The sequence below is a fragment of the Geotrypetes seraphini genome, chromosome 7 (genome assembly GCF_902459505.1).
Source record: "Geotrypetes seraphini chromosome 7, aGeoSer1.1, whole genome shotgun sequence".
Lineage (NCBI taxonomy): Eukaryota > Metazoa > Chordata > Amphibia > Gymnophiona > Dermophiidae > Geotrypetes > Geotrypetes seraphini.
This window is the reverse complement of record NC_047090.1, coordinates 93,705,509-93,726,052: the sequence shown is the minus strand read 5'-3', so window position 1 is coordinate 93,726,052 and position 20,544 is coordinate 93,705,509. Positions and strand designations below refer to the sequence as shown.

Here is a 20,544-nt window from a genome sequence, read left to right as displayed (position 1 = left end):
ATATATCCAAAAAGTTAAATTATCTTTCCCCTCGTTAAAAGGTATTATCTATATTGGAAAATTAGGGAAATCGCTCTACTTTAAAATTACTGAGCTTTGGAATAACTTTCCTGTCCAGCTGCGCTCAAGATTTTTAGTGTCATTTATTGAATTCCCTCTATAGCATGGGATGTTCACATGGATGGAGCCAGTACCAAACAGATTACTGTAAGTTACGTGTGCTCTTGTCACATTTACACAACTACAATTTTGCAAGGTCTGTGGCTGGTGTACCTCCAACTACAAAAATATTAGATATGCCAAAGTCAGATTCTGCTATTGTTCTATAACAATACACTGTCACTGTGTGGCACCTGGCTCCTTAAGGGGGACAGCCGGTAAGAGAATTATTCCCCAAGTGTTCACAAAGGGTGCTATTGCATAGACTCCAAATTAGAATCCTGGCTACTACCCACACATCTAGTGCTTATAACCACATTCACACAATTGTTAGCAATGCAGGTCGTATACGTTAGGAACAGGGATCTTCAGATGTTATGCAGCGCGTTGAATTAAAGTTTAGTTGGTATGAAGAGTAAAAGTTAGCGTAACAATATAATAGCACCTTGTTCTCTGATGAAATGATTGAAATGGGGCTCACATCAGAGGAAGAGGTGGTGCTGCAAGATAAGTTTATTGCTTCTCATTCCATATATTACAAATTGAAAATAAACTAACAGTAGGAATTGAATACTGAGCAGCAGAAGATTATAATGAATAATAAGAATTCAAAGTAAAAGTAAAAAGAATAGTGTAGAAGATATCAGAGATCAATGAGGATTGTAGCCAGCCTGGATTGTAATCTGAAGATCCCTATACTTAACATGACCTGCATTGCTAACAGTGGTGTGGTTGCATAGCCTAAACAGTGTAAAACACCTAAAAGCTATGAGGATAACCACGATACATATGTATTCACCTCATTTACTAGTGATCATAGCAATGGCAAAAGCAGACATCTCATTACTCTGGGAGGGCAGGAAAATACCAATCATAGGAGATCTAAATAGAAGTCATATATAGATATAGATATCCATATCTCGATATCATTATCTATATATGACTTCTATTTAGATCTCCTATGATTGGTATTTTCCTATGATTGGTATAGTCCAGGGGTAGGCAATTCTGGTCTCCGAGAGCCACAGGCAGGTCAGGTTTTCAGGATATCCATAATAAATATGCATGAGATAGATTTGCATCTCAAGGAGGCAGTGCATGCAAATCCATCTCATACATATTCATTGTGAATATTCTGAAAACCTGACCTGACTCCAGCTCTCGAGGACTGGAATGGGAAGGGGTAAAACGCGGACCTTGCGGATCTAAACCCGCACATCCTTAAAAATCTGAGGTCCGTGCCGCTTGTAGTTAGTTTCTGGCTCTTGACAGACCTCGGTGACAATTTAGTGCTGACGGATCCGTCTCAGCATAGGGAGGGGAAAGTATTAGGATCCGTCAGCACTACAATGTCATCGAGGTCTGTCAGAGCCGATTTACTGGGGCTGCAGGAAACCAGTTTAAAGGATTCATTTTAGAGCCGCTCCAGCACTAGCACTAGTCTCTGGCTCTGACAGACCTCGGTGACATTGTAGCGCTGACGGATCCTAATACTTTTCCCTCCCTATGCCGAGACGGATCCGTCAGCACTAAATTGTCACCGAGGTCTATCAGAGTCAGAAACTAACTACAAGCGGCACAGACCTCAGATTAAGGACGTGCGGGTTTAGATCTGCGAGGTCCGTGTTTTACATGGGTAAGGGTAGGCTAGATGCACTTCTTTATGAGAAGCTTGGAGCGATATGGGGACCAAAACTATGCCAGGGTACACCTGACGGGGCCTCCGCGTGTGCGGATCGCCAGACTTGATGGGCCTAGGGTCTGTTCCGGAGATGGCGCTTCTTATGTTCTTATCCCTTCCCGACTAGAATTGCTTACCCCTGTTCTATTTAAAAGAAAAAATAAGGGAATGTTTTTAAAATGCCAAAGTTAATTTTCTATGACATTTAAGACTAAGGGCTCCTTTTACTAAGCTGCGATAGCGTTTTTAGCGCACGCTAAACCCACACTACGCGACTAGAACTAATGCCAGCTCAATGCTGGCGTAAAGGTCTAGCACACGTGGCAATTCAGCGCAAACTAAGCGCACGCTAAAACTGCTATCGCAGCTTAGGAAAAGGAGCCCTACATTAATTCTCAATTCTGCTGAGACAGTGCAGGTGAATAGAAGCAAACGTCACAATTTTTACTGCGATTATTTTTCTAAGCAAGTCAAGTCTTACGTAAACTGCATTATAAAAGGCAGAATGTTATATTATGAGGAAGGGAATGAATTTCTCTCACACTATGTTGTGTAGTAAATCAAGTTAGGCAATTTCCTGTCCCTAAAGGGATCACAATCTAAGACACACCCTTCCCCCCCTTTTATCAAGCCATGCTGCCAAGTAGTGTGAGCTAAATGCCGAGCTGCCCATAGGAATAGAATGGGCAGCTCAACATTTAGCTTGCGCTGCTCAGCAGCATGGCTTGGTAAGTGTGTGTGCGGGGTGGGGGTGGGGGGGCACGTTAAGCGACTTATACAAAATCACAGGGAACAGCAATTGGGATTCAAAATTGTATTCCCTGGTTCTCAGCCAGCTGCACTATTTATCATGCTACTCTTCCAGTTGACCTGTTACCTTTGGAAAGAGCCATGGGGAAGATGTTTACTCTCTTAATTCCAGAAAATTGTGTGTCCGAATGTGCAACTTTGTGTATGCTATTTTAGAGGCACAGAGAGGATATATAAAACAGGACTTGAGTTGACTAGGTTGGGACGTCTCAAATTCCACTAATATCTTAGAACAGGATCTGCTGAAAGAGACTGTTCTAGAATATGTGGAGAGATGGATCTTTATGAACCTGCTACATATGGCAGGAATCTCCATTTTAGAGCAATGAACATCCACAACAGCACAAAACAGGAACATGAATGTCTCTATGGCAGAGCATAAATATTTATGTTATGAGATAGCAACATGAATTTGTCAACTATTTTAGAAACTTAAACATTCTTTTGTCCCGATGCTGTAACCGAACCCAGTATCCCTTGCCAGTTTTGTTGGGGGGGATGGAAGTGCTTTAAGCACTGGGATTAAAGAGGTGACTTTCCTTAATCCCTCCAATGGAGTTGCTGCTCAATAGGAAAACATTTCTAATACCTAGACGCCCCAGGTAGCTGGTCTAAATCTCGACAGCCATCATTTGGGATATAGGCATTTGTGCCGACTATAGCTTTACTGGACAGTTTACAGCTTCCTTGAACAGTCTTTATAGATTTCCTCACTGAAATCTCCTCATGCTTTGTACTGAAAAACAAGGGACTCATATGAATGGCCAAGCACTATTGAACTCACTCTGAGTTATATTGGCAATTGTAAGAGATTCCTATTCAGTTAACCCTTACTTCTGAAATCCGAGTGTTATCAGCCAGACTCTAGTTCTTGAACAACTTTCTTTAATAAACATGAAGTAAAGAATAAACACTTACAATTGATGGCTTCAAGGGAGTTCAACTTTCACAGAATCTTCTTACTGTACCAGCCCATCCTATTCAAGGGAAAGCTGGGAATGTGCCCACACCTTGTGGAAAATAACACTGTGCTCCAGACTTAGATATTGCAATCTAAATTGTATTAGATTGTTAGAAATAAAGGCATAAAAACCTGATGGGAGAACAATGATAAACTCAGGTTCTCATACAGCCATGCAGCCTAGAAATATGTCAAACTGTTCTTTCTCAGATTGAAGAAGGTGGGCTTAAGCACTGTTGTTGCAGCCTAGCTCTCTGGGAAAGCAAAGATTTCTGGGGATTTAAGCCCACAGTGCATACTTTACTTATACATCTTAGCATAAACACTTAAAACTTGTTCTTATACAAGAAACTGAGCAAAAGCCCCACAGTGGAGGCAGAACAGTGTTCGTTATTCTTCTGAAATGGGACATGAACATTTACATCTTTGGCCTGTCATAGTCCCTCCCACATTATACTCAAACCATGATCCCTTGCCATATGGATAAGAACATAAGAATAGTCATACTGGTTCAAACCAATGGTCCATCTAATCCGGTATCCTGTTTCCATAGTGGTCACTCCAGGTCAGAAATACCTGGCAGAACCCCAAATAGTAGCATCATTTTGAGGCGCAACATGGATGTTCTTCAGTTTTAGATGTGTATATCCCAGCTTGGTAAAATTGGAACGTAGACGTTCGTGTACCATGAACCTCTAAATGTCAACCCAGTATAAAAACCTGTACCAGTATAAAAACTTTTACTGTAACTATGGCAAATTGTAGCCTAACTGTATAATATGTATATTAACCTGTTCTGAGCTCGTTGGGGAGGATGGGGCAGAAAACAAATTAAAACAAATAAATAAATAGTGAACATCTGAAACATGACCTGAGCTTCTAAAACAAGCACCATAGCCACCTGTAGATATTTATAAAATATCCTCACAAAATCTGTGCAGTTGTGGCTACAATGCAGTTACGTACACTTGCCCAAACTAAGCACTCAAACACTAGGGTCACATAAAAGTATACAGCTTTATATCACTGCACATACTTTTAAGTATATAACTCGTAAGTAATTTTATAAAAGACTGTCGTGCTTCCAGTAAATCTAACTGATCTGACCTTACCCTGGGGATCATCAGACAGTTTAAACCTTAGTGCTGTAGCATATACAGTATTCCCCCGATATTTGCGGGGGTTCCGTTCCAGGAACTCCCGAGAATCTCGAAAAACCACGAACAGTTTTTCATGGGGGAGCCTGAAGAGAGCAGCGGAAGAGCAGCCGGAGCGCCATGAGCGCAGGAAATCACTAGCGGTATGTTTCGACCGCCTCTTCCTGCACTAAGTCGGGCCTTATCCAATCAGGAGCTGCGTGGCAAAGTGGTCGGAGCATACCGCCGAGTGATTTCCTGCATTCGAAGTGCTCCGGCTGCTCTTTCCTTGTCGGCAGTTCGCAGTCGGAAAATACCGTGAATGATCAGGACCGCCAACCGCGAATGACCGGGTGAACATTGCATTGTCACCAGAATGGGCTCTCAGTTCTTAAGTAAATCTTCTGGGAAAAAATTGTAGATCCTGCTAACAGAATCTACTCCCAACCAGCATGGGAGAGTAAGTTCAGCCCTCACTGGGGGTGATGCTATAGTTTACAATAAATGTAGGAATGCTATGAAAGAGAAAGAGAAAGAGAAAGAGAAAGAGAAAGAGAAAGAGAAAGAGAAAGAGAAAGAGAAAGAGAAAGAGAAAGAGAAAGAGAAAGAGAAAGAGAGAGAGAGAGAGAGAGAGAGAGAGAGAGAGAGAGAGACAGAGACAGAGACAGAGACAGAGACAGAGACTTTTAACCGACCAGTACATAGCTAGACCTGCTTAATATTGGCAGTGACCAGCTATCCGCTCAACGGGATATTAAGCAGGAGATTGCTGGTGATCTTCCACTGAATATTGACAGGTAACCAGCTATGAGCTATTTAGCTGGATGGGAGTTGTTAAAATGAAAAGAAAAACTTATTTCATACCAAAAGCACAAGTTTGATACAAACTTTCCAGTCATTCGACACACAAGAAGCTCCTTTTGTTAAGACTTCCGAGAGTGGCATCTGCCAGGACAATCCCGCATAAGATTCCAACAATAGTCTACCATCATGTGTGCATCCCAGCTTCCTTGGTATCTGCTTCCATTGTTTTTGTGTCTTGGTGAAATCTTCCACCTTGCTCTTTACTTAAGTCATCAACATTCTCTGTAAAGTGATCTAAGTGACTGTGCAGATAATGGACTTTAATACTCATGTTATAGCCAAGCTTGTTGAAATGAAAAAGCATATCCTCTACTAATTGTGTGTAACTGTCTGCCTTCTTGTTGTCAAGAAAGGTTTTTACAAGAACAAATGAAGACCAGGTACACGATTCGATTTCATTCACTGATGCTATGAAATGTGGGTTATTTATAAGTTGTCTGATCTGTGAACCATTGAAAATTCCTGCCTTCAGTTTTTCCATGGTAAGTCCAGGTAACATATGAACTATGAGGTACATAATAAAAATAAAATAAAATCTAAAATCCTGCCTAAATTGGCATTTGGACAATCAAGTATAGATAATGAAACAGGGGTTTAGACATTTCTTAAACCAGCTTAGGCCTTTTCATTGCCTCTGTGTGCCCAGAGTGAAAAGAGGCATTTATGAAGGAATGGATAGGGTGGGAGGTGGGCCGACCTAGACTTAGTGATCCGGCAGCCATAATCAAAGTTTAACAGGTCGCCTGGACAGAACTTATACCAAATCAAAACAGGTATAAGTTCCAGATCAGGTCACTGAACTGATCACGGCTGGCAACCTTTGGGGGGTGTCAACAGGAGGGACTGGGCCCCCCTTCTGCCGCAATTGTGTGTGTGGGGGGGGGGGTCACGGCAAGTGCCGGGCAGGAAGGACTATGCATCCCTCCTGCCGCATTCGTTGCGGGTAAGGACGATTCCACGATTCTCTAACTGGCGCTTATGACAGACACCGATTAGAAAATCATGGTTTTAGGCGAAGGACTGGTCCCTCCCATGCCTAAAAAGGTCTTGTTATGGGCATCTGGGACTTGGGCAAATTTTTTTTCGAGAAGAGGGCTTAAAGGTAGACAAAGTGGCAGTCCGGGCTATTAAGCTCCTGAATGTACAGGTAAGCCATTCAAGAAAAAACACATTTTGGATGGTTTTGGTTTTTTTTTAGAATGGACATTTCCCTGCTGCAAACTTTGGGCATCTAGGGCCTTAGGCCAAAAGGGACTTAGACTTTTTTTTTTTTTTTTATTACGCCCCTGGAAGTATTCAATACATGAACTGTCTTTATTCAAAGCCTCTACAAATTGTTTCATCAGGCCTAGCTTTATATGCAGTATGATTCTCTCTCATGCTACGAAAGGTTCATTGATTACATTTTGTCCTCCAACCATCATATATTCCCTCGGAGGCCAATCTTTTTTTGTCCAATGTTTATGTTTGGTTCTACTATACCAAAGGCATAAAAAACAAGGATACTTTGTATAGCCCCATATCTAAGAAACTAGAGCTGATAAGGTCTATCCAATGCAATTTTCTGAATCAGTACCCCAAATAACCCCAGGAACAAGTCAAAAAACCCAAGGCACCAAGAACTTTTTTTTTTCTTGACCTATGTTATCCATCCAAACCTGCCTTCTTCTCAACCTTGTTGAAACTGGATTTTAATCTAACCAAAGAAGATTTCTCATCTTAAATTTAAATCCACAGATAAATGGAATTCATCTTTGTGTAAAGCTGCCCAGTAGCGCATGAGAAAAAAAGCTTTTATCTTCATAAGATTCAGAATGAGAAAGATTTCCACCTTGTCCTGAAAGAAATCCTTGAAAATGTCAAGTGATAAATGTTACTTCAGTCTTTTTTTCCATCCTTTCTCTGAAGGTTATGAGAGCATAAAAAAAGAAAAAAAAAAAGTTATCTAATGGGACTGGCAATGCAGCATGGTGGTTAAGCACAGAAATAAATCTGGAGACCCCAGTTCAATTCTAGTTGTCATTTGCTCTGTGATCTTGATCAGTCACTATATTTTCCTGCCCTTGAACTTAGGAGTTATGGGTCAAATTCTAAATAATGGCACCAAAAATTATGTGCCAATCAGCACGGTGCTTAGCAATGGCATAGTAAGGGGGCATAGGAGGTGGGGGGGAGGGGCGGACCACAACAAGCATTGTCTTGGTGGGGACACTGGCACCTCTCTGCCACCCCCAACCACATCACATTTACGCCTTCCCTTCCCCCACACCTCTTTAAAATTTTTGCCAGTTCGAGCAACTACTCTAGCCTGTTGCTCGCATTGGCCTGGCTCCCTCTGAAATTACTTCCAGGTCTCGGGGCCAGGAAGTGACATCAGAGAGAAAGCCAGCATGAGTAGCAGGCCAGAGAAGCTGCTCATGCTGGTGAAGATATAAAGATGTACAGGGTGGGAAGGGAGAGAGCGGAAGGATCGGGTAGAGTGCAGAAAGGAGGGCATGGGGAGGGCGCAGGAGATGCCACCACCTTGGGCACCTTCTACCTTCGCTACACCACTGGTGCTTAGTGTGATTCTATAAAATGTTCCTGCTATACATAGAATCATGATTAGTTGCCATACTCAACATAAATATTTAGGCAAACTCATTAAGGCCAAGGAAAACCAGGCCTAAATGCTTGTGCCTAAGTTGTGCGCAGATCGGGTGTATTCTATAACACTGAGTCTAACTTTCAGGAATGCCCAGGATCCACCGATGCTCCTTTCCTGGCCATGCCCCCTTTTGAAATTCATGCTCTAGAAATGACTTGATCACTTTATGGAATGAACCTACCAAGTTGCGCACATAACTTCTAATTAGCGTCAATTAGCATCAATTTATTTATTTAAAATATATATTATCTGCCTAAAAAACAGGCAGCTTACCATTAAAAAAAAAATCCACACTCACCAAGAGACATATACAAAATTCAAAAACCATGAGTTGCATCAATAAAATTAACAGAGCATCTTTAAGATTGAATTTAGGAAGACTAATGTAATAGATCAATCGACCCTTACTTCAATGAAATGCCTGGACATAAAGATAGAAACTAAAGCACATTCTCACAGAAAGCAAATTTCCAGAAATACCAGTCCATAAAAATCAGACCAGCAATCGAGAAAGAAGATTTTGCCGAGTTCACAAAATGTGCATTAACCCTTATTCTAACAACCAACTGCATACGTTTCTCAGATCTCAATGTATGCTCCGGCTTGTAAATCTGTAAAATTTCACTAAAATAACTGGGGAATTTACTATAAATACCCTTCTGAACCAATTTCAAAATATTATAATGAACATGAAATTGCAATGTCTTCAATGTGATCAAAACACGATACTCCCAAAAGCATATGAGCAGCAGAATTTTGGATAATCCACAACGCCTGTACCTGAGTAGCTGCCATATCCAGACAGAAGCCAATGCAGTAGTCCAATTTCGATAGTGCCAATTGGCTTCTTGAACAATTTTATGCACATCGATTTGCACACACAACCTAGGACGCCATATATAGAATTTGAGCTTATAAGTACGACATAGCTCAAAGTTGGAACTGTGCTATGTTGAGTGGGCATGAGCCTCCTCTCCCTTATGTGTCTTTGTTGGACAATATATCCTGTCTTTACTGAGTGGGTGTGTGCTTGGTGTCTTATCTATCTCTGTCCATAGTGTGTGTTTTGTACTCATGGGCTCTGATAGGTCCCGTCCAGAGAAATGAGTTTATCTGTAGAGAATGACTTGGTTACTGTTACCCATGGCTAGCCACAGGTTGCCTGCAGGAATGGAGGAAAAAAAGACAAGACATAGTAAGGGGGAACCCCATGAAGCAGTGAATGGTCTCATCCCCGCAGTAAGATATCTGCCATGAGTTGCCTCCCTTCCTATCCCTCCCGGTCAGCAGCCCTCCTCGCAATCGCACATCCAGCAGCCCCCTCTCACAATCGTAGGTGCAGCATCAGCCTCCCTCATGAGTCCAGCAGCCCCCTCTCTCCCTATTGTGTGTCCAAAAGTCCCCCCCCTCTCATATCCTCCCTCCCTCTCTTGGGGTTGGCCCCTTCGCGCCTCCCGGGGTGGGCCTACCAGCCTGTTAGAAGCTTCCTGCACGCAGGGCTGCTCTGACTGGAACCTTCTTGCTGCCGAGTCCCTCCTTCCGATGTAACTTCCGGCCAGATGTTACATCAGAAAGACAAACTTGGTAGCAAGAAGGTTCCAGTTGGAGCAGCCTTGCGTGCAGGAAACATCTAACAAGCTGGTAGGCCCACCCTGGGAGGCGCAAAGGGGCCAACCCAGGAGTGTCACAGGTTTGTTGTTTTTGTTTCTTTGCCACCTGCCTTCGGGAGCAAGGGAAGGAGGGTGGGGGGGGCTGTTGGACCCACAAAGGGTGGAGGGAGTTGCATGGGCTAGATCTGAAGGGAAAGGAGACAGTTTCTGGATCTGGTCTGGGGGAAGGGAAGCAGGTGCTGGGCCAATATGGTGGGTGGAGGGGAAGGGAGAGGTGCCAGACCCACACCTGGTCACCGAAGGGAGGGGATAGAGGTGTTGGACCCATAGGAAGGGAGCTAAAGAGAAGGGAGAGAGGTGCAGGACCTGCAGGGAGGAAGAGAGAAAAGGAAAGGGAAACAGAAAAGCTGAACCAAGAGGATGAAGAAAGAGTGAATGAAATAATGAACATAGTAGAAGGAGGGAGGAAATAGAGTGTGAGAGACACACTGGTGTAAGGGAGTAAGAGAGGGGAGAAGCTGGACCCAGGGAGATACAGTATACAAAAAGAGGGGAGATGGTGAGCATGAATGGGAGCATAGGAACAGGGACAAAAAGAGGAATGCTGTATCTTCATGGGGGTGGTATATGGACACGGAGGGGTAATGCTAGACCTGGGAGGGTATATGATCAGAGAGAAGATGATTGAACATGGGGGAGAATAAGAATGCAGAAAAAAATGCTGGATGGGGGCATCTGGATATAGAGAAGTGATACTGTACACAGGAGGAGGGGATCGTAGAATGGTGAGATGAAGAAAGAAGGGAGATGGGCACAAAGGAAATACTAGAAAGGGAAGTATAGGATACAGAGAAGGGATATGCTTGCTGAATATGGGGGGGGGGGGGAAATATACACAGAGTTGGAAAATGAATGGTGAGCATGAAGAAAGAAGACAGTATTTCAAATGGTCAGGAGACCCTGGCAAGCGAGTTGAGAGTAGGCAGACGGAAACAGAGGCCAATGTGATGAGAAGAATAAAATAACCAGACAACAAAAATGTAGAAACAAAATATTCTCTATTTTGGGATTAGAATATCAGATTTGAAATATGTATCCTGCTAGAGCTGGGGACTGCAAAGCCCAGGCAGTGCTTCTTTAGCTTCCAGATGGCTTAGGGCTCTCTCTCTCTGACCAGGGGTAGTTGCCCTAGTTGATCTCCCCTAACACTATTTCTGCCATGGGTGACTGAAGTATTCTGTTAGCTTGATTTTTCTATGCAGCATTCTATAGTAATCCGACTTCAGTTTTCTTGACAGTGGAGGGGATATTTGTGAAGGAAAGGAGAGGGGAGACAAGGGTTTTGACAATCCTTGCTCTGTATTATTTGTGATTTATAAAATGACAATGGTACAGAATATTGTTTCTTTTTATACTTTAATAAAAATAAGTTCAGTATAAAACTATTCAAGGCTTGTGCGGATGGAATCAGATGGTTTGTGGGGATGGGGCTGAGCTCGCAGGGACGGGATGGGGACAAATTTTCACCTTGTCATTCTCTATTTACTTTCCCTGTGTCTGGTCTGGTTCAGGGCTTGGTCCTTGCTTCTGTCATTGCTTTTGTTTTGCCTAGTATCCTGTTACCATGCCAGATTCTTGCTCCAGTGAATAGCTATGATCTAGTCTTGTCTTGTAATATAATTAATTTTTATTTTTATTTTTTTTTCCCCTCACCCCATATTGTGTTTTCCTATTCATGTAAATTTCAATAGATAAAAACGATGTAACTTTTGCCTCCTTTCCTACCCAGCCATGTTATTTTTTGACCTTAAATGTATTGTATTGACTGTTTTTTAAAATTTTGATTATGTTTTGTATTGTCTGTAATAAGTCTAATCTGTCAAAATTATATGTGGAACCACCATCTGTGGCTTTTAGAATGTACATCGCCTAGAAATTACGATAGGCGATTCATAAAATGCTAATAAACTTGAAACTTAATAAACTTGGATTTAAAGTATAAATTATTGCCTGAGCCAAAATATGATTAATTTTGGCTGGATTTAGCAATTATAGATATTATTGCTTGAAATAAAGTGTATTGCTGGTTTGAACTCTAAGAAACTGCCATCTGCTGCAAATTAAGAACTTATTCAGTGGAGAACAAAGAATGACAGGGTATGAGCCCAGTATCACCTCACACCACATTCAACTAAGCAACAGTGTGAACTGCCCCAGTCTGCAAGGACAATACTTAGTAATCTTACCAATGCATAGCACAACTTAAGCCACTCAGACTGAGATAAGAGAACAGACAGTATTAAAATTCAAATCAGATGACTTCATACAATCAGGAACAGGAAAAAAAAGTTTTGGAATTGAAATTCTGCTCTGGGATTGGACACTAATATAGCAACATCAGGGATTGGATAGTTTTGGGTTTCCTGCCTTCCATTCCACAGAATCCATAAAAAGGAAAACTTCACCGTGTTTTCTCTCTTGGGGATTGTCATGAGATATTGTGACTGGGTGTGACTGGACTGGATGCATCCAGACTCAGGGTCACACGAACCTCGGCCGAGCATAGATAAAGTATTTGGGATAATTTGGGTAACCACAGAAAAAAGATCAAAAGAGTCCAAAACACCAGTAAGTAATCAAGGTAACATCTATTCAGCTCCTCATATAGGCATTGTTGCAAAAATTGTCAAAGAACAAGAAATTGGTCAATCAAAATCACTGGCACACTAAACTTCACTTTCAGTTCAAAGCTGGTATATAGTAACATTTGTTCAGACTTCAAACAATTGCTTTTATGTCCCAGAATGCTTCCTCTTTCTTTGAAACCACTGGCCAGACCTAATAGACTGTGCCAGCACACTGGTCCACACAAAAACTTGCCATTGGAAAACACCTTTCAAGCTTCCAGCTCAATGTCCAAAATTCCACAGCCTTTGCACGTTGGACACTGGAGATTTCCTTGGGCGTTTAGTCTATATCAGTGTTTCCCAACCCTGTCCTGGTGGTAATAATATAGACCAGTGGTTCCCAATCTTGTCCTGGAGGACCACCAGCCAGCCAGGTTTTCAGGATAGCCCTAATGAATATGCATGAGAGAGATTTGCATATAATGGAAGTGAAAGGCATGCAAATCTGCTCCATGCATATTCATTAGGGCTATCCTGAAAACCTGGCTGGCTGGTGGTCCTCCAGGACAGGATTGGGAACCACTGGTCTATATTATTACCACCCCCCCCCCCAGGCATGGGATCATTTCCTTTTCCCTAAAGATCAGGTTTTACAGATCCCTCCCGAGACTCCAACTGTCTTCTATACCTCCACAGTGTCTCCCTTATGTAGAACCTGTTTTAGATACAGGCTCAAAATGGAAGGTGTTTCCTTATTGTTCAAAAAAAAGAGGAAAACCACAAAAAGGTAACAGTTTAGGCTGTGTTCACACCCTATGGCTAGCCTTCAGGCTTGCTTCCTGGCCTGAATGCCACATTATAATAATATAAAAACAGTCACAATTAGCTCTTGTTTCTTTTCCAGTACCAATTTGGTTCACAAAAACATTGTTTTAAACAGCTACTCACTTCAACAGGCTTTAGCACAATTCCTCTTCACTGGGCAAGCCTGCATAATCCTTCTCCAAACCACAGGAGCGAGTTTCATTGGCAGACAGAATGTCCTCAGAAACTTCCCAATCTGGGGTTCCTACCCCTTCCTGTTGAAGAACTGGAAATTGCTGTAGTAGGCTGGCATTCTCAGCTGGCCAGCAGCTCTCCAACTCAATGTCTACCTTCTGCTGTTTAGAGCTCCACCCTTTTCTCTGCCTGCTACTGTGTGATTAAGTCTAGCTGCAGCTGTATTGCTAGCACTTGCTGCTTCAGTATACTAAAGTTTACTAATCTGGTTTAAAACCAGATCTAGGCTTGCTAGTAACAGGAACAACTCCAGCCCTGGATTTAGGTTTTACCTGTCCCTGTCTTGTTGGGACTTGTAGTTCTAACTGCCTTTCTTTCACTTGTCACACCCCCAGCCCTGCCTAGGTTGCAGGTAGCCTGAATGGTGACTTTCTGAGGCCTTGGCGTGGCTTCCCTAGGAAGGGGGAAGACTCTCTTCAGGTATGTATAGCTCAGGCACTGTTTAAACCAGGGGTAGGGAACTCCGGTCCTCAAGAGCCGTATTCCAGTTGGGTTTTCAGGATTTCCCCAATGAATATGCATTGAAAGCAGTGCATACAAATAGATCTCATGCATATTCATTGGGGAAATCCTGTAAACCCAACTGGAATACGGCTCTCGAGGACCAGAGTTCCTTATCCCTGGTTTAAACCAATCAGAATGTCGTTTATGGAGAAATGGAAATTCAGGCCAGTGTAATACTTTCAAACAAAAATCAGACTTTATTGTTGGACTGTTAATAAGCAGGTGGAGAGGAAAACGGTGACTGATTTCAAAGAAGTGTGGGATGAACACAGAGGATCTAGAATCAGAAAATAATATTAAATATTGAATTAAGGCCAGTACTGGGCAGACTTGCACGGTCTGTGTTTATATATGGCCGTTTGGAGGAGGATGGGTTGGAGAGGGCTTCAATGGCTGGGAGGGTTTAGATGGGCTGGAGTAGGTTTTAACAGAGATTTCGGCAGTTGGAACCCAAGCACAGTACCAGGTAGAACTTTGGATTCTTGCCCAGAAATATCTAACAAGAAAAAATATAAATTGAATCAGGTTGGGCAGACTGGATGGACCATTCGAGTCTTTATCTGCCGTCATCTACTATGTTTATATGTTAGACCTAACTTCTGAGCTTATGAGCTCTCAGCCCAGCCTTTGTTCAAGGGTTTTATCTTAAACATTTAAGCAAATAACACAGCAGGGAGTCTTGATTAGGTACACATTTATAAGAAGTAGGTCATTTGTAGAATAGCTTTCAGTCTTTAGCTAGGCAAACCTCTGACAGAGAAACTTTTATCTCCCTCTTGCTCCTTAATTAGAGTTAGTTGCGCACAGTTCCCTCCATGCAGGAAAACAAACATATTGCTAGCAAGGCAAAGCTTCACTGGACAGCTTACATGCAGGGATTTCAAAGTCCCTCCTTGAGGGCCACAATCCAGTCGGATTTTCAGGATTTCCCCAATGAATATACCGTATTTGCCGGCGTATAGGACGACTGGGCGTATAAGACGACCCCCCAACTTTTAGTTAAAAAATAGAGTTTTGTGTTATACTCGCCGTATAAGACGACCCCTTCTTCCTTCTCCACCCCTTTGTATTCCCCCATGTGCTTTCAGCGTTCTTCTCCCTCCTCTGTCTTCAAGTGCTTTCAGAGTCCTTCCCCCCCCCCTCCTTTCTTCACCATGGCATTTCAGCGTCCTTCTCCCCCCCCCCCCCCTCCTTCTCTACCGCCCCGGGTGCAGCACAGCCAGCCAGGTCCCCTTACTTTTGTGGCACTTCCCCGACCGACCGACAACAGCCCGGGTCCGACAAACTTCCCTGCCCTTAACCGCGAATCTAAATTACCTTCTTACAGCTGCTGTAAGAAGGTAATTTAGATTCGCGGCTACAGGGCAGGGAGGATTGTCGGACCCGGGCTGTTATCGGTCGGTCGGGGAAGTGCCACAAAAGTAAGGGGACCTGGCCGGCTGTGCTGCAACCGGGGCGGGGCGGCCGCCCCTCTCTCTTGGTACCGCGAGGCTACTCTCCTTCTCCTTACCTGCCATGCCTGCAGCACAGAGCCGAACGGAAGTCTTCCCGACGTCAGCGCTGACGTCGGAGGGAGGGAGGGCTTTGTTTAAGCTTTGTTTAAGCCCTCCCTCCCCTCCGACGTCAGCGCTGACGTCGGGAAGACTTCCGTTCGGCTCTGTGCTGCAAGCAGAGAAGGTAGGGAGAAGAAGAGCCGCGCGACTGAGTACATCCAGCCCCGCAAGTAAGGACATGTAAACTGTACCCGGCGTATAAGACGACCCCCGACTTTGGGGAGGATTTTAAGGTACTAAAAAGTCGTCTTATACGCCGGCAAATACGGTACATTGAAAGCAGTGCATGCACATAGATCTCATGCATATTCATTGGGGAAATCCTGAAAACCCAATTGGATTGCGGCCCTCAAGGAGGGACTTTGAGACCCCTGGCTTACAACCACTATAGAATTAAGGACTGGTATCCATACCTTCTGAACCAGCATGTATTCCCCCAAAAGGGTTGTAGGGGTAGGGAACTCCGGTCCTCGAGAGCTGTATTCCAGTCGAGTTTTCAGGATTTCCCCAATGAATATGCATTGAAAGCAGTACATGTAAATAGATCTCATGCATATTCATTGGGGAAATCCTGAAAACCCGACTGGAATATGGCTCTCGAGGACTGGATTGCCCTACCCCCGGGTTAGAGGTATCCATTAATTCCTCTATGGTAGGGGTAGGCAATTCCGGTCCTCGAGAGCTGGAGCCAGGTTAGGTTTTCAGGATATACACAATAAATATGCATGAGATAGATTTGCATCTCAAGGAGGCAGTGCATGCAAATCCATCTTATACATATTCATGGTGGAGATCCTGAAAACCTGACCTGGCTCCGGCTCTCAAGGACTAGAATTACCTACCCCTGCTCTATGGAAATAGGCACAGGGTCTGAGTTCAAGCCTGACAGTTCCTCAGTCATTTCCACATCCTGGCTACTGCCTGTGTGAAGGAAATGACTCCGCCCTTCCACCTCCTGCTTGGCTTCTGCCCTTTCCTCAGGTCTGCACGCTTGCTGTCAGTCTTGCCAGTTCTCCCTCCCCTTTGCTCTAAGAGTACTGAGCTTCAATGGACTCAACTCCCATCCTTCTCTCCTGGGAAAGAGGCTTGGCTCCAGCTCATCCAGGTACTGAGACTGATTACCCCTACTGGGTAACCAGGGCTGAGCTTTCCTTAAAGGAACATGTCTCCCTGTCATAATAAATCCTACCAGGTTTTCTACTGCTTTAAATCTGGGAGGCATATACTGCTGTGAAACATTATACTTCTGCCTTTCATTTCTTGACAGGATTTGAGGGATAGTCAGCCTACTCTAATTCCTTACTGTTCACTTGGTCAGCTCTTCTGACTAGGGACCGTGTTTTACTTTCCCTAAGCCCTGGGCCAAAGTCAGAGTCTGCCTTCTTAGGAAAGGATAAAGAAGTCTTAAGAGATTTTAACTCCATTTGTGGGCCTTTGTTTAAAGGAATTTTCTTTCCCTGCAATGTTCTAGGAGCTTCCTTGGGTGTAAAAGTTGCAGGAACCTGGGCCAACTCGCTGTGTTTGGTTTCTGACCCCTGACACTGCGGGTGTTTCTTTAACCTCACACTATGCACCACACCTTACTGTAACATCTCTTCTACAGGCCATGTGTTCCAAGCTAAAGTTTTCAGCTCTCCCATGTAAGAAACTTTTAAACCCAGCTAAATTAATCATTCTGCTTCTCTAGCGATCTTTTAGCTTGTGACATATTTTCCCTTGTGTAAGACCCCTGAATTTGTGACTACATCTACTGTTCTACCTGCTTGATCTTATAAATAAATTGGCTCCACGAAAATAAAATTCCAGTTTGTCTTCACATGCTCAAAGATTCTGTTCTTTAATATATATTATACAAAGCTAAGCTATAAACAGCCAGGGCTTTTCCCAAATTAATCTCTCTTTATAAAATATATCCCTCTCTTTGAGAGTAATATATTTTATTGGTGGAAAATTATTATTATAAGCATATAAATATAATAATCTCATTCCTCCATGTTCTTGCATGTCTTGCTTTGATTTTTGTTTGGATCCCTGCTTGAATATTTCCATGGGTGACTGCAGTTTTACCTTAGACATTTTATAGTAAAGGCTAGCTTTGCTAATGCTATTAAAGGGGCTCTTTTACTAAGGTGCTGTAAATCTGGATTGAGTGCATTCTAATGTTGGACTTTGGCATGCTAAACCCAGATTTAACAGCATTTTTAGGGCTTTTTTAAATTGTATTAATTTTATTTATTAAAACTTGATATACTGTACTGCAGATCACATCAATAATGTAGCTTAGCTAATGTTTCCATTAGGACACAGTAACTACTTAGCCAAATAGTGATTTAAATTCAAATATATCTAATCTTGGTCTCTACTGTGCTAAATCCTACTGAAATAAACATGTGATCTCTGACTTAATGTTGCTACTTTTAGTATTTGTTATGTTAAAGCTCAATGCCCATTATTCATATTCATTATTTGTATCTGGCCAAATAATATTTTTCATTACTTACTGCTTCCTATGAAAGGGGTGCTAAGTGCTTGGGACCTGGGTTGGCCATTGTTGGAAACAGGATACTGGACTTGATGGACCTGCGGTCTATTGCAGTATAGCAATTCTTATGGGAAGAATAGGAACACAAAGACTGATGCTGGACCTTGCAGGGAGCAGAGTAGTATGGGAAATGCTGGACACAAGAGGATAGGGTATGAAGACAGAAGGTAGATGCTGGACATGGGTAGAGGGAGTAGGGAGACAGAGGGGAATCTGCTGGACATGGTAAAGTGGGAGTAGGGAGACAAGGGGAACATGCTGGGTGGAGAGGGATATGAGATGCTGAATATAGGATGGAAAGAAAGGGAATATGCCTGCTTGGGGGTAGAAGGGTGATCATGGAGGGAATAGAGTGATAGAAGAGAGATGCTGGATTAAGTTAGGGAAGAGAGGGAAGGTATTGGAATGGGATGGGATGGGATGTGGGAAGATGGTGGGCTGGCTGTCTTATGAAAGGGGAAAAAGGAGCTGCTAGATCAGAAAAGGAATTAAAAAGGAACATGGAAGGATGCTGGACATGGGAGTTGTAGGGTGAAGGAAAAACAAACATGGAGTAAGTAGGAAGACAGATGAGATACTGGACGGGGTGATGGCAAGAACATGACAAAGGGGATTCTGGATATTGGAGAAATAGGCAAAAAGAGGAGATGCTGACACAGAAGGGGGAGAGAGTAACAGAGGGATATTGCATATGAGAGAGGAGTAAGTTAATGGGAAGAGATTTTGGATGGAGGTGGAGAGAGAGAGTTGAGGTGTTGGAGGAAAGAGGGGAGAGGATATGTTGGATGGAGGGGGTAAGAGAGGTGAAACTAGTTAGAAGAGTGAAAATAGAGGGGAGGAAGAGAGAAAAAGAAGATGCTAGAAGGGGGAGAGTTAGTAAAACACTGGAGAATAATAGGATGAGAGAGAGGGAAAGTTGTAAGTAGAAACACAGATGCAGAAAAATAAAACTGAAAGGAAAAAGGTTAGTCAGAGATGGATGTAGGAGAGGAAATGAAGAAGACAGGAAGTGAGAGAAATGGCAGACTGAATATCCTGGAAAGAAAATTATAAGACAGAAGAAAGCAGAAACTGGAAACTAGGATAAACATGAATAAAATGGCCAGACAGCAAAGGTAGAAAAAAAACCCCAAAACACAACTTTTATTTTTAATTTCATGAACAGAAAATGCAGTTTTTGTTATAGGTGACGTAAATTTACTACTAGAATCCCACAACAGTATTAATGTCTCCAGATTTAAAGAATTCTTCCTCGACAACCAGTAGAGGTTAACTTTACGATTGGGTATATATCTAATCATGACCAGCAGGTGGAGACTGAAAACAAAACTTTGGGACAGTATATCCTAGCCCCTCCTCTCTATTTCCCTCAGTCTTCTTTCAGTCTCCAGCAGGTGTTGAGTGATCTGTACCCATCTCCCTTGGTAGGGCTGTTGGAATTTGTTTAGAGGTTTATTGTCCCTGTTTTTAGCCGGACGGAGCTTGGACGGACTCTGTTTGGGGGTTCGTCCGACCTCGGGGGTGTCAAACCCGGCGGGTCACGAGCGGGGTCCCTCCCCCCACTTCCTCCACCTCCCCATATTTTTTTAGAGGAGCCTCAGCAGTAAGCCTTGCCCCCTAAATCAAGCAAGGCATATGGCTTCGAGAGCCTGTGGAGTCCTGTTCTGTAAAAAAAAAAAAAAAAAAAAAAAAAATCCTGAGGTAGTGCTGGTCTGGAGGGTTGTATCCCTTTAAGAAAACTGTATTTTACTGTATTTTTTCAACTAACCGGCACTTTTTTTACAGCTAGGTCGCGTATGGAGCAATGAGCACTTCTAAAGGGAAAAAGTGCTCATTGTGCTCCAGACGCGAGGCACTCGCGGCCGGCCTGTGCAAGCGGTGTTCAGGCCGGTGCGGTGGAGGAGCTCCGTCGGCAGTGGCTGCAGGCGCCCAGAGCTCCCCGCCGATGGTGCCTCGCGAGTCGGCAGGGAACGGTGGAGAAGCCCGGTCTTCTCCGTCCGCCCACGGAGGGATTCCCCGAGCCGCCGACGGTCGGGTTTTAGAGGATTCCCTCTCAGCTGATATTTTGACAGCTGATGCCGGCTTGCCTGTTTTAGCGGCTGAGACTATTCAGGTCTCTCAGCCGCTGCAGGCTATGGAGGGAGCTGTTTTGGCGGGAAAGACGCCATCTTCTCTGTCTGGCCCCTCCATTTTGTCTTCCACCTCAGGTGACCTTCCCCCTGTTTTGGCTAAGCAGGGGCAGGTTTTCTGCTGGGTCCCCTGCTGTGGCAGGGAGTCCCTTGGGACCCTCGGGGGGTTTTTCCCCTGATTTTTTCTTTTCATTATGCAAAGCCTATTTTCAGGCGGCTGGGGGTCCCGGTTGCGCCCAGGGGGTCTCGGGGGGTGGGGTTT

General features: G+C 43.5%; 1 long non-coding RNA gene across 2 annotated transcripts in view; it reads right to left on the bottom strand.

Annotated features, from left to right (window-relative positions):
* Window positions 1-13,744, bottom strand: part of LOC117363487 — a 180,484-nt gene extending 166,740 nt beyond the window's left edge. For both annotated transcript variants that reach the window (XR_004540072.1, XR_004540071.1), the window contains exon 1: window positions 13,444-13,744. This is a non-coding gene — a long non-coding RNA (uncharacterized LOC117363487). The remainder of the gene's footprint in view (window positions 1-13,443) is intronic.
* Window positions 13,745-20,544: the final 6,800 nt, after the last annotated feature.